Source organism: Mauremys mutica, chromosome 3 (genome assembly GCF_020497125.1).
Source record: "Mauremys mutica isolate MM-2020 ecotype Southern chromosome 3, ASM2049712v1, whole genome shotgun sequence".
In the NCBI taxonomy this organism is placed as follows: Eukaryota; Metazoa; Chordata; order Testudines; family Geoemydidae; genus Mauremys; species Mauremys mutica.
The window spans coordinates 182,036,130-182,054,016 of record NC_059074.1 but is presented as its reverse complement, the minus strand read 5'-3'; the positions used below and the strand labels follow the sequence as shown (position 1 = coordinate 182,054,016).

Genomic DNA, 17,887 nt, shown 5'->3' with positions numbered 1-17,887 from the left:
GCTGTTATATTGACACTGGCCATTGGACCTCACTGCCCCATGCCTAAGGACTATGACAGTGACTCCGGCCATTGGGCCACATTACCCCATATGAGAGGACTATTATATGGACCCTGGCCGCTAGGCCATATTGTCCTGTGCCTGAGGGAAGTTATATTGACTCTATCCACTAGACCGTGCTGCCCTGTATGCAAAGGCTGCTGGAATTGAGTTGGGCCACTAGGATGCCTAGTTGGACAGGACCTGGGGGCTCTTCCCCCGGTCTGTAAATACGTTAGTGCCCTACCTGACAGGGCCATCCTACCGGGGGGTAAGACCCACAAGACACCCTAGTATATGAGAGACTGAAGGCTGCCATCCTGGACCAGACAGGAATCAACCCTGACATGTACCAATCACACTTCCACCAAGAAGTGGTAGCCCAATATCTGAGGGACAACACTTGGTGAGGTTGGAGCCAGAAAAATGCCCGGATGATCAAGTAGCAGAGACTGTTGTCCTTGAGCAGTTTATCCAGATCCTCCTGGGTGGAGGGAAGGAGTGGGTTCAGTGGCACCGGGCGACAATACTGGCAGAGGCCGTAGAACTAAGGGAGGACAACTTGATGGCTGATGGGCTGGAGACATGGCTGTGGAAGCCCAGGATTCCAAGAAGGAGGGACAGACTGGCTGGGGAAAGCTTTTGCAAAATAGACCCAGGGGAATCACGACTCCTCTCCTGACCACCAGCTAAGTTCCCAACTCTTGAATGCAGGCGTCCAATCAGCCAGATCCAAACCAATAGGGAAGGAGACCCTCAGGAGGGACAGAGTTCACTGAAGGCGGACCCTACTACTTGGGGAACCCGTGATCATTGCTGGGAGTGTGGCCAAAAGGGGCACTTTCAGAAAAACTGACCGTACATGGATTGTATTTATGGGCAGATCTGCGTAGCTGGCCCACAGGCCATGAGAAAGGGTCTGGAAAAACTCATAGTACCAGTTTGGGTGGAAGGAATCTGCACAACAGCCTTAGTAGACTCGGGCTCTAGTCAGACAATTATTCAGGGGGGACTTGTTCCCGACTTTGAACTCTCTGGGGCAAGTATACATCTTCAGTGTATCCATGGGGATATACAGCCTTATTCCACCTCATAGGGAAGATTTGAGATCTATTGCCAGGAAGAAACCCTTCATGTTGGCATGGCTTCCAGGTTAGCCTACCCCATGGTGTTGGGACGAGACTGGCCAGAATTTCGGGAAATCTTGTGAGACCACGGCCGACAACCTCCAGGAGGAGGAGATGCAGGATGAACAAAGGGGAACCCTTCGGCCACTTCAGGGAACCCGACCCTGGAGAAGGACCGTCTCAACCCCCTGAGTTGCCCGCTGAGTCCCCTCCAGGTACAGAGCACCCTGTCAAAGATGCCCAGGGGGAATTGGAGCGTGACAGGGACTTTATACAAGACCAGAGGGAAGATCCATCTTTAAGTTGAGCCTGGGAGCAGGCAGCAACCCCAGACAGAGGGAGACAATATGCCACACACGCCACAAGGACAACGGTTTGAGATTCAAGGGGACCGCCTCTACTGAGTGGTACAGGAACCCCAAATATGGGAAGTCATCTGACAGCTCTTGGTGCCCCGGAGACTGCACCAGAGCCTTCTACCATTGGATCATGCAGTAGCTTGGGTGGGGTACCTGGGTAGAGAGAAGACCCTCCAGAGGATAGCTCGCTGGTTTTTCTGGCCTGGCATACACCAGGAGGTGAGAGATTACTGACCTGAATGCCAGCGGGCCGGACCGAAAGGAGTACCCAGAGGGCCCCCCCCCCCATATCTCTCCCTGGTTGCATACTGTTTGAACAAATTGGCATGGATCTGGTCAGATGACTAGAAAAGAGTCAGACAGGGAACTGACAGGGTTCATCCTGGTACTGGTTGATTATGCAACACACTATCCCAAGGCCATTCCCTTATGCATGGCTATGGCACCTAACATTACGACAGAGCTAGTGAAGATTTTTGCTTGGGTTGGGATACCGAAGGAGATCCTAACTGATCAGGGCACCAATATGTCCTCCAAATTGATAGCAGAGATGTGTCACCTCATGAACATTCAGACCCTCAGGACTTCAGTGTACCACCCACAAACTGATGGGTTAGTCAAATGCTTTAATGGAACCATCAAGTCAATGCTCCGCAAGTTTGTAGAAGACGACTCCCGACATTGGGACTCCTTACTGCCTGCTCTACTGTTCGCTATATGGGAGATCCCACAAGCCTCAACCAGGTTCTCTCTCTCTTCAAGCTCCTCCATGGGAGACAACCTCGGGGCATCTTGGACCTCCTGAAAGAGGACTGGGAAGCACAAGAAACGCGGGTCCTGGGAACCACCCACTATGTGTTATGGCTCTGGGAGCATCTGCAGGCCTCAGGCGCCTTCTCTCAAGAGAACTTGGTGCAAGCTCAGTGAACCCAGGGGAAACAATATAACAAAGGGACTAAGGTATGCCAGTTTGAGCCAGGAGACTGAATCAAAGTTATTAGCCAAGTAGCAAGGCCCCTTTGGCGTATCTCACCAGGTAGGATCAGTAGATTATGAAATCAGGCTTCCAGGATGACAGAAAGAAGTATGTATGTACCACGTGAACTTGTTGAAAGCCTGGAAGGACAGAGAGGCCTTATTCATTGCACTCTCACCCCCTTAAACAGAACTGGGACCATTAGTAGGAGAAACCCTACACCCAGGGCCAGTGATAATGGGTGAGGACCTCAGCCCCACACAATGAGCAGAGCTACAATGTCTCATAGAATCATATAATCATAGAATCTCAGGGTTGGAAGGGACTTCAGGAGGTCATCTAGTCCAACCCCCTGCTCAAAGCAGGACCAAACCCAACTAAATCATCCCAGCCAGGGCTTTGTCAAGCCTGACCTTAAAAACCTCTAAGGAAGGAGATTCCACTACCTCCCTAGGTAACCCATTCCAGTTCTTCACCACCCTACTAGTGAAAAAGTTTTTCCTAATATCCAGCCTAAACCTCCCCCTCTGCAACTTGAGACCATTACTCCTTGTTCTGTCATCTTCTACCACTGAGAACAGTCTAGATCCATCCTCTTTGGAACACCCTTTCAGGTAGTTGAAAGCAGCTATCAAATCCCCCCTCATTCTTCTCTTCTGCAGACTAAACAATCCCAGTTCCCTCAGCCTCTCCTCATAAGTCATGTGCTCCAGCCCCCTAATCATTTTTGTTGCCCTCCGCTGGACTCTCTCCAATTTATCCACATCCTTCTTGTAGTGTGTGGCCCAAAACTGGACACAGTACTCCAAATGAGGCATCACCAGTGCTGAGTAGAGGGGAATGATCACATCCCTCGATCTGCTGGAAATGCCCCTACTTATACAACCCAAAATGCCGTTAGCCTTCTTGGCACTGTTGACTCATATTCAGCTTTTCGTCCACCGTAACCCCTAGGTCCTTTTCTGCAGAACTGCTGCCCAGCCATTCGGTCCCTAGTCTGTAGCAGTGCATGGGATTCTTCCGTCCTAAGTGCAGGACTCTGCACTTGTCCTTGTTGAACCTCATCATATTTCTTTTGGCCCAATCCTCTAATTTGTCTAGGTCCCTCTGTATCCTATCCCTACCCTCCAGCGTATCAACCACTCCTCCCAGTTTAGTGTCATCTGCAAACTTGCTAAGGGTGCAGTCCACACCATCCTCCAGATCATTAATGAAGATATTGAATAAAACCGGCCCCAGCACCGACCCTTGGGGCACTCCACTTGATACCGGCTGCCAACTAGACATGGAACCATTGATCACTACCCGTTGAGCCCAACCATCTAGCCAGCTTTCTATCCACCTTACCGTCCATTCATCCAGCCCATACTTCTTTAACTTGCTGGCAAGAATACTGTGGGAGACTGTATCAAAAGCTTTGCTAAAGTCCAGAAATAGTACATCCACTGCTTTCCCCTCATCCACAGAGCCGGTTATCTCGTCATAGAAGGCAATTAGGTTAGTCAGGCATGACTTGCCCTTAGTGAATCCATGCTGACTGTTCCTGATCACTTTCCCCTCCTTTAAGTGGTTCAGGATTGATTCCTTGAGGACCTGTTCCATGATTTTTCCAGGGACTGAGGTGAGACTGACTGGTCTGTAGTTCCCTGGATCTTCCTTCTTCCCTTTTTTAAAGATGGGCACTACATTAGCTTTTTTCCAGTCATCCGGGACCTCCCCCGATCGCCATGATTTTTCAAAGATAATGGCCAATGGCTCTGCAATCTCATCGGCCAACTCCTTTAGCACCCTCGGATGCAGCGCATCCGGCCCCATGGACTTGTGCTCGTCCAGCTTTCCTAAAAAGCCCCGAACTACTTCTTTCTCCACAGAGAGCTGGTCACCTCCTCCCCATACCGTGCTGCAGAGTGCAGCTGTCTGGGAGCTGACTGTCTGTGAAGACAGAGGCAAAAAAAGCATTGAGTACACTAGCTTTCTCCACATCCTCCATCACTAAGTTCCCTCCCTCATTCAGCAAGGGGACCACACTTTCCTTGACTTTCTTCCTGTTGCTAACATACCTAAAGAAACCCTTCTTGTTACTCCTAACATCTCCGGCTAGCTGCAACTCCAAGTGTGATTTGGCCTTCCTGATTTCACACCTGCATGCCTGAACAATACTTTTATACTCCTCCCTGGTTATTTGTCCAATCTTCCACTTCTTGTAAGCTGTTCTTTTGTGTTTAAGACGAGCAAGGATTTCACTGTTAAGCCAAGCTGGTCGCCTGCCATATTTACTTTTCTTCCTACACATCGGGATGGTTTGTTCCTGCAACCTCAATAAGGTTTCTTTGAAATACAGGAATTCTCATACAGGAATTCCCGGACGTCTTGTCAACACACCCAGGAAGGACCAATGTCATAAGGCACCATATCGCGACAGCCCCGGGACAGAGGGTGAGGGCAACCATCGGCCCCTCCCGAGGAATATGTGGGATGCAGTCCGCCAGGAATTGGAAATGATACTTGAGATGGGAGTCATAGAGGGATCTCAGAGTGAATGGCGAAGCCCAATCGTTCTAGTCCCAAAACCCAGTGGTGCCACCCACTTTTGCATTGATTTCCAAACAGTCAATGCTATCTCCCGGTTCAACGCATATACAATGCCTCGCATCAAAGAACTCCTGGAGCGACTAGGGGGAGCCAAATATTTGTCAACACTAGATCTAACAAAAGGGTATTGGCAGATAGCCCACACCATACGGCCACACTGCCCTGAATGCAAGGGCTGCAAGAATTGACTCTGGCCACTAGGCTCTGCTGCCTAAACATACGCAGACTTTGACTCCCTCAGGGAGCTGATGGGCAGGATCCCCTGGGAAAATAACATGAGGGGGAAAGGAGTACAGGAGAGCTGGCTGTATTTTAAAGAATCCTTATTGAGGTTGCAGAAAAAATCATCCCGATGTGTAGGAAGAATAAATATGGCAGGTGACCAGCTTGGCTTAACAGTGAAATCCTTGCTGATCTTAAACGCAAAAAAGAAGCTTACAAGAAGTGGAAGACTGGACAAATGACCAGGGAGGAGTATAAAAATATTGCTCAGGCATGCAGGAGTGAAATCAGGAAGGCCAAATCACACTTGGAGTTGCAGCTAGCAAGAGATGTTAAGAGTAACAAGAAGGGTTTCTTCAGGTATGTTAGCAACAAGAAGAAAGTCAAGGAAAGTGTGGGCCCCTTACTGAATGAGGGAGGCAACCTAGTGACAGAGGATGTGGAAAAAGCTAACGTACTCAATTATTTTTTTGCTTCTGTCTTCACAAACAAGGTGAGCTCTCAGACTGCTGCACTGGGCAGCACAGTATGGGGAGAAGGTGACCAGCCCTTTGTGGAGAAAGAAGTGGTTTGGGACTATTTAGAAAAACTGGACGAGCACAAGTCCATGAGGCCGGATGCGCTGCATCCAAGGGTGCTAAAGGAGATGGCGGATGTGATTACAGAGCCATTGGCCATTATCTTTAAAAACTCATGGCGAACGGGGGAGGTCCCGGATGACTGGAAAAAGGCTACTGTAGTGCCCATCTTTAAAAAAGGGAAGAAGAAGGATCCGGGGAACTACAGGCCAGTCAGCCTCACCTCAGTCCCTGGAAAAATCATGGAGCAAGTCCTCAAGGAATCTATTCTGAAGCACTTAGAGGAGAGGAAAGTGATCAGGAACAGTCGGCATGGATTAACCAAGGGCAAGTCATGCCTGACTAACCTAATTGCCTTCTATGAGGAGATAACTGGGTCTGTGGATGAGGGGAAAGCAGTGGATGTGTTATTCCATGACTTTAGCAAAGCTTTTTGATATGGTCTCCCACAGTATTCTTGCAGGCAAGTTAAAGAAGTATGGGCTGGATGAATGCACTATAAGGTGGATAGAAAGCTGGCTAGATCGTCGGGCTCAACAGGTAGTGATCAACGGCTCCATGTCTAGTTGGCAGCCGGTTTCAAGTGGAGTGCCCCAAAGGTCGGTCCTGGGGCCGGTTTTGTTCAATATCTTCATTAATGATCTGGAGGATGGCGTGGACTGCACTCTCAGCAAGTTTGAAGATGACACTAAACTTGGAGGAGTGGTAGATACGCTGGAGGGTAGGGATAGGATACAGAGGGACCTAGACAAATTAGAGGACTGGGCCAAAAGAAACCTGATGGGGTTCAACAAGGACAAGTGCAGAGTCCTGCAGTTAGGATGGAAGAATCCCATTCACTGTTACAGACTAGGGACCGACTGGCTAGGAAGCAGTTCTGCAGAAAAGGACCTAGGGGTTACAGTGGATGAGAATCTGGATATGAGTCAACAGTGTGCCCTTGTTGCCAAGAAGGCTAATGGCATTTTGGGCTGTATAAGTAGGGGCATTGCCAGTAGATCGAGGGATGTGATCATTCCCCTCTATTCAACATTGGTGAGGCCTCATCTGGAGTACTGTGTTCAGTTTTGGACCCCACTCTACAAGAAGGATGTGGAAAAATTGGAAAGAGTCCAGCGGAGGGCAACAAAAACAATTAGGGGACTGGAGCACATGACTTACGAGGAGAGGCTGAGGGAACTGGGATTTTTTAGTCTGCAGAAAAGAAGAATGTGGGGGGATTTGATAGCTGCTTTCAACTACCTGAAAGGGGTTTCCAAAGAGGATGGATCTAGACTGTTCTCAGTGGTACCTGATGACAGAACAGGGAGTAATGGTCTCAAGTTGCAGTGGAGGAGGTTTAGGTTGGATATTAGGAAACACTAGGAGGATGGTGAAGCACTGGAATGGGTTACCTAGGGAGGTTGTGGAATCTCCTTCCTTAGAAGTTTTTAAGGTCAGGCTTGACAAAGCCCTGGCTGGGATGATTTAGTTGGGAATTGGTCCTGTTTGAGCAGGGGGTTGCACTAGATGACCTCCTGAGGTCCCTTCCAACCCTGATATTCTATGATTCTATTATTCTAAGTATTTCTGGAAGTACTCTGGACACTTTTGGCCTAGAGGCTGTCAGGGAGCTTGTTATGGCAGTGGTATGTCAACACTGCCCCGCCCTGAAAAGGGGATGGGGTGTGCATACCCTGTGACAGCCTACTTGAAAGTGCTGCTCGCCCTATTTTTCTATGGCTACACACTGTTCAGCCTTTCTCTTATCTGCTGGAGGGAATGGATGAGTCTCATTCATCCCATCCTTAATCTCTCCCTGAGAATTCAATTTGCACCATTTCATTAAAAAAAACAACAACCTGTAACTTCAATTGACTCATTTATACGTAGCGAGAGCAATGATGTTTAAAAATATTGCAAAAAAATTATATCAGTAAAGAACCATTATGGGTATAAAGAGAGAAAGGGAATTCAAAGACAGGTAGTATGCTATTTTTAATATAAGAATCACAATCCACAATTTTCCAATTATTAGAGCTCATGAAAGAATTTGGTGGTGTATCAAATTATAGAACCAACTGAGAAAAATCTGAGGCAATGCCAATATCTAAATAAGCTAGAGTACCAACATTAAGGATCAGAATTTTAAGTGAGCTCCAAATAAGATCAAGTACTTCAGGATCACACTAGCCAATAGACTGAAAGAAATAAAATAATAATAAAAAACCCAAGTATTGAGTCATTAAAGAGAAACATAGGGAGCTTATACCATGGGAAAAGTAAACTTGGCTAAAATGAATGTACTTGGTATAACTAACTCATTATCTACCTACCTCCCAAGAGTTATTTCATAAAAGTGAACTAGCCGTACTCTGTGAAACAATCATGCCTGAGAATTAGGTCTTGCTCCTAATACTACTAAATGAAAAAAGGTATGTTTCACAGGTAACTTACTGCTAGGCTGCAGTCTTCAGAGGATATATGTGTATAGGCTAAATGTTGGTAAATGTTGATTTAACTGTATATACACAAACCAACAAAAAATATTTTCATCAATGATAATAGAAATTTACAGATGGCAAAGTAAGAAAAATGCTGCTTAAGAACTTAAAGGAGTTTGACTTATGGGATGTTTACTTTGTATATTTTGATATGTGGTGTTGACAAGAAAGCTATAACTTTATAAAGTTTTTAATTTTTTGCATCTCAGTATCTATTGTCATTAAATAATTATTGTCTGATCCCCTTTTGTGTGACCCCTATAATTTCCTGCAACTGTGAACACATGAAAATAAAAAATAAACTCATAGTTTTGTGCAACTGTGAAAATGTAAATTGATGAAAATTGAAAAAAGGCTTAAAATAAACATAAATATTATCTGTTCAATTTATAAAAATATAAAATTCAAATTCTTCCAAGCCTATATATGTGCATCATGTGTATATACACACATATTTACATAATATGTATACATCCTCTGAAGTCTGCAGTAACCTGAGAACCATTCACTTACGTAACTTTAAGGCTGCTGAAATGAGCATCTGCGCTGTACTTGCTGCAGCAGCAGGGATTGAAAACTAGATTTCAGTACATTGGCTGTGTTCCAAGCATTGCAGCACACACAACTTCATCTATGTGGCCACATCGGTGGTAGTAATTGGGTTACTATCCTCTATAAGTAGAGAACAAGAGAATCACTTTTGAGCCAGTCTGGCATTCCAACCAGCAGAGGGAAGTGGTACACATACCTATTGTGAGAGGGCAAAAGACATATTTTATTAGTATTTATATTGTAGGTAAGAAGCTAGTGGGATAAGGACCAAAAAAATAAGACTTGCATAATGCCCTGACCAAAGGAAACGGTGAATTGACATGATTAAATTTTAGAATGTAACATAGCTTCTCGGTTAATGCCAAAGGGACTGACTGCTAATCCATTTACTTTGACTGGCTCACAATGGCTCTCAGCCACAGTACAAGGATTTGCATACTGTACAGATACTAAAAAATAGTGCAAATCTGACCTTTTCAGCCAGTCAAGATGAGAAAATGCATAACAGAGAAGTAAACATACAGTTATGGATCTCTAAATGTACTGCATCACCATACTTCAGTTGGCTGAAACAATCCAATTTCAGTATAATCCTGAAATAATTATATTTGTTTAGTCTTAGGGACATTGAGAGAGAACAGATGAAGGATATGGAATATTTAGCAGGAAACAAACATTGGTTGATACTAGGGCTGTCGATTAATTGCAGTTAACTTGCAATTAACTCAAAAAAATTAATCTTGATTAAAAAAAAATCACACCATTAAACAATAGAATACCAATAGAAATTTATTAAATATTTTGGGATGTTTTTCTACATTTTCAAATATATCGATTTCAATTACAACACAGAACACAAAGTGTACAGTGCTCACCTTATATTATCTTAGATTACAAATATTTGCACTGTAAAAATGATAAAATAAATAGTATTTTTCAATTCACCTCATACAAGTACTGTATGGCAATCTCTTTATCATGAAATTGCAACTTACAAATGTAGGGTTTTTTTTAAATAACTGCACTCAAAAAGAAAACAATGTAAAACTTTAGAGCCTACAAGTCCACTCAGTCCTACTTCTTGTTCAGCTAATCTCTAAGAGAAACAAGTTTGTTTACATTTGTGGAAGATAATTACAATGTCACCTGAAAGTGAGAACAGGTGTTCACATGACACTGTTGTAGCCGGCGTTGCAAGATATTTACATGCCAGATGCACTAAAGATTCATACGCCTCTTTATGCTTTGGCCATCGTTCCGGAGGACATGCTTCCATGCTGATGATGCTCATTTAAAAAAATGCATTAATTAAATAAGTGACTGAACTCCCTGGGGGAGAATTGTATGTCTGCTGCTCTGTTTTACTACATTCTGCCATATATTTCATGTTATTACAGTCTTGGATGATGACCCAGCACGTGTTTGTTTTAACAACACTTTCATTGCAAATTTGATAAAATGCAAAGAAGATACCAATGTGAGATTTCTAAAGATAGCTAAAGCACTCAAACAAAGATTTAAGAATCTGAAGTGCCTTCCAAAATCTGACAGGGTTGAGGTGTGGAGCATGCTTTCAGGAGTCTTAAAAGAGGAATACTCTGATGCAGAAACTACAGAACCCAAACCATCAAAAAAGAAAATCAACCTTTTGATTTTCTCAGGTTATGAAAATGAACAGGCGTTGGTATGCACTACTTTGGATCGTTATCAAGCAGAACCTGTCATCAACATGGATGCATGTCCTCTGAAATGGTGGGTGAAGCATCAAGGGACATATGATTCTTTAGTGTATCTGGCATGTAAATATCTTGTGACGCCGACTACAATAGTGCCATGCGAACACCTGTTCTCGCTTGCAGGTGACATTGCAAACAAGAAGGAGGCATCGTCTTCTCCAAATGTAAACAAACTTGTTTGTCTGAGCCATCGGCTGAACAAGAAGGACTGATTAGACTTAAGGCTCTAAAGTTTTACATTGTTTTATTTTTGAATTTGGGGGGGGGGGTTGTATATAATTCTACACTTTTAAGTTCAACTTTCATGATAAAGTGATTTCAGTACAGTACTTGTATTAGGTGAATTGAAAAATACTATTTCTCTTGTTTTTTACAGTTCAAATATTTGTAATAAAAACAAATATAAAATGAGCACTGTACACTTTGTATCCTGTTTTATAATTGAAATCAATATATTGGAAAATGTAGAAATCATCCAAAAATATTTAAATATATGGTATTTTATTGTTGTTTAACAGTGCGATTAATCATGTGATTAATCACGATTAATTTTTTTAATCTCTTGACAGCCCTAATTGATACTAGATGGCTCCTCCAATGGAAGCCATCCCAGACAGATTGTTGTAAATGTAGTAATTTGAGTGAAATATTGTCTTTACAAAACGTCACTCAGTGAGTCTGGATGCTGCTAGTCTTGTAAATGACAAGATAGATGAAAACTGATGCTTTGAGATACTGTTGTGATTAAATGACAGTTACAAAATGTTGCAAGAACAAAAAGTATGCCATGAAAAATGCTGACATTGGCATTGCTGCTTAGTTCTTCTGGGATTTATAATTCAGCCATTAAAAATGTTGCCATGGGCTGAAATTTGAGATTGCAAGATATCAATCTGGGACTTTTTAAAAAAAGCAAACTTTGAGTTTGAATCAGTTTGGTCATTTTGAAATGAAAGGATTATGGAATAGACACTATTAATGGTTTCAGATCGCTTTTTTGTCTTAATGATCTTAAAAAGCAGCTTTGATTTTGCAACAAATTAATCTACACTGAAGACAAAATGACTATAGGTACTTTGAGATAACAACACAAGAACACAAGAACACAAGAAAGGCCGTACCGGGTCAGACCAGAGGTCCATCTAGCCCAGTATCTGTCCACCGACAGTGGCCAATGCCAGGTGCCCCTGAGGGAGTGAACCTAACAGGCAATGATCAAGTGATCTCTCTCCTGCCATCCATCTCCATCCTCTGACGAACAGAGGCTAGGGACACCATTCTTACCCATCCTGGCTAATAGCCATTTATGGACTTAGCCACCATGAATTTATCCAGTCCCCTTTTAAACATTGTTATAGTCCTAGCCTTCACAACCTCCTCAGGTAAGGAGTTCCACAAGTTGACTGTGCGCTGCGTGAAGAAGAACTTCCTTTTATTTGTTTTAAACCTGCTGCCTATTAATTTCATTTGGTGACCCCTAGTTCTTGTATTATGGGAATAAGTAAATAACTTTTCCTTATCCACTTTCTCAACATCACTCATGATTTTATATACCTCTATCATGTTCCCCCTTAGTCTTCTCTTTTCCAAACTGAAGAGTCCCAGCCTCTTTAATCTTTCCTCATATGGGACCCTCTCTAAACCCCTAATCATTTTAGTTGCTCTTTTCTGAACCTTTTCTAGTGCTAGAATATCTTTTTTGAGGTGAGGAGACCACATCTGTACACAGTATTCGAGATGTGGGCGTACCATGGATTTATATAAGGGCAATAATATATTCTCAGTCTTATTTTCTATCCCCTTTTTAATGATTCCTAACATCCTGTTTGCTTTTTTGACCGCCTCTGCACACTGCGTGGACATCTTCAGAGAACTATCCACTATAACTCCAAGATCTTTTTCCTGACTTGTTGTAGCTAAATTAGCCCCCATCATGTTGTATGTATAGTTGGGGTTATTTTTTCCAATGTGCATTACTTTACATTTATCCACATTAAATTTCATTTGCCATTTTGTTGCCCAATCACTTAGTTTTGTGAGATCTTTTTGAAATTCTTCACAATCTGCTTTTGTCTTAACTATCTTGAGCAGTTTAGTATCATCTGCAAACTTTGCCACCTCACTGTTTACCCCTTTCTCCAGATCATTTATGAATAAATTGAATAGGATTGGTCCTAGGACTGACCCTTGGGGAACACCACTAGTTACCCCTCTCCATTCTGAGAATTTACCATTAATTCCTACCCTTTGTTCCCTGTCCTTTAACCAGTTCTCAGTCCATGAAAGGACCTTTCCTTTTATCCCATGACAGCTTAATTTACGTAAGAGCCTTTGGTGAGGGACCTTGTCAAAGGCTTTCTGGAAATCTAAGTACACTATGTCCACCGGATCCCCCTTGTCCACATGTTTGTTGACCCCTTCAAAGAACTCTAATAGATTAGTAAGACACGATTTCCCTTTACAGAAACCATGTTGACTATCGCTCAAGAGTTTATGTTTTTCTATGTGTCTGACAATTTTATTCTTTACTATTGTTTCAACTAATTTGCCCGGTACCGACGTTAGACTTACCGGTCTGTAATTGCCGGGATCACCCCTAGAGCCCTTTTTAAATATTGGCGTTACATTAGCTAACTTCCAGTCATTGGGTACCGAAGCCGATTTAAAGGACAGGTTACAAACCTTAGTTAATAGTTCAGCAACTTCACATTTGAGTTCTTTCAGAACTCTTGGGTGAATGCCATCTGGTCCCGGTGACTTGTTAATGTTGAGTTTATCAATTAATTCCAAAACCTCCTCTAGTGACACTTCAGTCTGTGACAGTTCCTCAGATTTGTCACCTACAAAAGCCACCTACAACAGTGTTGTAATTTCTTGTACAAACATGTTTTGCTGTGCACAAACACTAGAGGGTACATTTTCAAACCCAGTCTTGGTACATGACAATTCCCATTGGCTTTAATGGAAATACCTGTCTTAAAACACCGTTCAGAGCTTTGAAAATCCACCCTCTCAGCTTCCTGTGTGTGTGTGGGGGGGGGGGGGGGGAAATGGGGCATCATCCACTATCAGAGCTCTGTTATTCCTCTAACAGCTTAAAACTTTATTGCGTGAGTCAGCCCAATCTAGATAATATGGGTGGGATTTTCTTTAGAACCCTTCCATGCTGCTCCTTCCTTATCTTACACTTGTAATAGGCAATTTTAACATTCAGAATTAGGAGCATGACCAATGTGGTTGTAGGGTGTAATACATATTACCAGGCTGTCCCAAAGGACATAAAAGAAAAAACATTCTACTCCCAGTGGCAGTGGCCTGTGTTCTCTTGTCCATACACCAGGTGTGAGGTATAACTGCTGACCATGGGGGTGATATGCTAGCAGCTATAGTATTCATTACACACTAGTATATTTGAATTCCTGACATTTTCCCAGCAATTGGAGAAGTTTTGCCTTCTGAGGCCAAAATGTTATGAAGTGGCTGATGTCAAATGTTTGGCTGCCCGTGTGTTCTTTCTGTGTGCTGTCCCAGATTTGCGCAGATAGCTGACACAGCATACCGGGTCTCTGATACAGGGCCTTATGTCTCAGGCTCTCCTTTTACTACAGTGTCTATGTGTACCATAACCCTGTAATGTCTCTTAATGACACCTAGAAGAGATTCTCACTCAACCTCTAGCTCAAGTGTGAGGCTTGTGCTTTTGGAGCTGAAATTCTGCATATAGGCAGTATAGTTAATTACTATGCTATCTATTATATATGTATGCATCATTAGGATTGCTACAGATGTAGCCAGTGAATAATGTACAAGCTAAAAAAAATTACAGTACTGTGTATATATAAAAAATGCCCAAGGCTGGGCTATTCAAAGGCACCTAAAGGTATGTCTAAACTGCAATTAAAAATCTGTGGATGGCCTGTGCCAGTTGACTCAGGCTCATGGGGCTTGGGCTACGGTGCTGTAGGACTCTGTGATGGGGGATGGGTCCCAGAGCTCGGGCTGCAGCCTGAGGTCTAGACCACAATTAAACAGACCCTTAGTCTGTGCCCCGTGAGCTGGAGTCAGTTGGCACAGGACAGCTGTGGATGTCTAACTGCAATGTAGACATATCCTAAGTGACACATGAGCACAAGTCCCATGGAATTTTGAAGGCACTTCTGAATACCTATTTACTTTTTTTTCTGAACACTGCTACAAAAAATCCATGAAGAAAGCTGATGGGTCAATATGTTTGTCCACAACATGTGGAAAGCAGATACAGCTTTAAAAAATGGAAATACTGAACATTATTTTTTGAAGCCATGCTATCTGTGTGATTTCAAAATACAGACTTCCAGATGCAAATATTTCATAAGATAGTAAAAACATAAAACATGAAAAAGATACAGCTGAATAGCACATATATATATAAATCCACTGACAACTTACTTATGCTTATTTAGCTACAAGACAAAAAGCTATGCTGATACGGAGTGCATTACCTAAAAACATTACTGGGATGTAATGCCATCTTCAAAGAAATCCAAATATGTTGTGGTATGGCAATGCAGTTATGGTACCTAAACAACCTTAACTCTGCTTTGTAGTGACTATGATTAAGGCCTTTTTTAATGTTTGTAGTCTTTGATTAGATAAAACTCATTTTTAAAGATGTATTTTTTTCATAATTTCCCCCTCCTGGTGTAACTTCAGGGCTGAGTTAAGGTTGCTTGAGTACCTTAATTGTGCATCTCCATACCTTGACATATTTGAATTTCTTTTAGGTGTAATCTTCAATCTGAAATTCTTGGGTTTGTAATATGTGATTTTTCGATAATTCCAGCATCCCTATAATGTTTTTACCCTTAAGTTATTCATATATGCTCTCAACCTTAACTCCATGATCAGACAGATTTTTGTCTGGAAATTTCAGAGCACACAAGTTGGGTTTCTAGATGCTTTGCATCAACAGATCAGCACAAAGAAGCCAAAATGGCCCACAATTTGGAATCAATTTATTGGTTGGTTTAGAGGGTTTTGTCACAGCAGCTGGAGCTATGGAAGGGTAGGTGTGCTCAGTCCTTGAGACCTAATGTCTCTGCACTTTCAGGGTTCCCACTGTCCTTATGCTTCAATTTCCTTAGTGGTCGTGGCTTTGGTTGAGTCAAGGTAGCAGTACAATAGGGAGCCTTTCAAGCACTGATTCCCAAGCTAGAATTTTGCTGCTGAACCTTTCAAAGAGCAGTGACAAGAAATCTATCAATGAGAACACTCAACATGTGTCCAGTCTCCTTTGTCCTACTGACTCATCGCAACCAGAATTGTTGCATAAAATTAGCTATAGAGGGAGGTGATTGGGAGTTCAATCCTAGAAAGTGATGTGCACCTTCAACTCCTGCTGAAGTCAATAGAAGTTGAGGGTGTTCAATATTTTGCAGGATCAAGGCTTGGAAGAGTTACTGCTGTTGTCATGAAGACCCCGCTTAAGAGCTACCTTAACTGATTACCTACAAAATAGATAAAACAATAATTAATTACTTAGCTTAATGACCGCCTAATTTCTTCATATATAGCCCATACACAAGATTTCAATTAATTTAAGCTATATGGAAAGCTGTTTAATTCCATTATTAAGATTATTCAAGGAGAAAGAAAAGACTGGACTTGGACACAACATTTCTTAAAGGACTCAGTTTTCAATTATTTTTAACGTAAAGTAATTAATGGTTTTATTTGTAAATTCCCCCAAAAATCATTCTTTATTCAGATAGTAAGTGCTGTAAGTTTGTGGAAAATACGCTGTATTTTACATATATAACAAGGAGATTGAATTTCTGCTTTAAATGAAAAACAGAACTGAAGCTTAACTATAGAATGATGACCTCTATAATAATAGATCTTCATAGAAAAGCATCAGAACTGTTTACTAATCTAGAATCTAGAGCTGGGATTTTCAAAGGGGCCTCATGGGAGCTACCCACCTGGCTCCCTTAGTCCCCTTTGAAAATCTCAGCCTCTACCTGTTTATCTGAATGGACTGGGGAGACATCCAAACTTTAATCAAAACTAACATATGGCTTTGTGGAGGACACTTTTGGATTCAAATGACGAAGATTTTCCAATACAGGGAATATGGATAACTGGAGTTATACTATATCTAGCTATATATGTGTGTGTGTGTGTATATATATACACATGATATTACGGCATAGAATTAAGAGTTATTGGGATGAGATTGGGACAGTCCACTCATGAGGAGTTGTGCGGACCTATCCCAGACAAGTGCCAGCAAAACCTTTACCCCACACTCCAGCAGCATGTATTTTGTATAAACATGTACACTACAGAAAATCTACTTTGGAGTTTTTCCTACATTTTATTGAGACTATTGTTGTATTGCTCCATCTGTAATGTGAGATGCCTTTGTTTACATGAGGCCCATTGTACATGGCTCACATGAAGCCATACAAATCTCTAAAATGGCCCTAAAGTAGATTTTGTATACACAGAAATGTCACATCAACTCAGAACTTTAAAAAGTCCATCAGCTCCTGACCCTGCAACTGCAACTGCTCAGTTTATTGGGCATCTCTCCTTCACAAAGATAAAAAATGTTTCCAGTTCTGTTCCTTCCAGGCGAGGTGATACTGGACTTTAAAGTCATGGTATTTTTAGGTATCGAAAAGCTGTCACTGGCCAAAAGAATCTCACCCATGCCCAGTTTTGGGCAGGTAACATTTTAGACGGGGGATATGGGGATGTGGAAAGGAAGAAACATTTCTCTGCCACGTTGCTTTCTGAAAAATATTGTGTCTGTGTGATGTTGTTGAGAGAGTCAGAACACTTCGATAAATCCCAGGGGAGATTGATTAGTGGGCAGAAGATAGGGGAGGTGATCAAAGGTTCACGATAAATTAGTTCCTCACAAAGCGCTGTGATTTATCACATGGTTTCACAATTTATCAAATGACTATCACCTCAACAGGCAGAATATTTACAGAGATACCATAGCACAAAAAAGATTCAACCCCAAAAGCTGAAATTCCAGGGTTCTGTCACCATCAAAGCTTGTGTTGGGGTGGAGCTGATGATGGGGATACCTGACTCTACAGGGTTCATTAGACACTGGTGTGTAGCTGTTGGAGCTGAACTTCTGTGAGTTACCAAACCACAGGGAGAAACTTTACCTAGCGGGGCCAATGTGTCATTGATTGGGGTATGTCATAGGTAGAGAAACTGACATA

The 17,887-nt window shown here is 42.4% G+C and overlaps 1 protein-coding gene across 12 annotated transcripts in view; it reads right to left on the bottom strand.

Moving 5' to 3' along the window:
- The window catches only part of NRXN1 (neurexin 1), a 1,323,847-nt gene that overhangs the window by 164,143 nt on the left and 1,141,817 nt on the right, over positions 1-17,887 (bottom strand). The window lies entirely within an intron of this gene.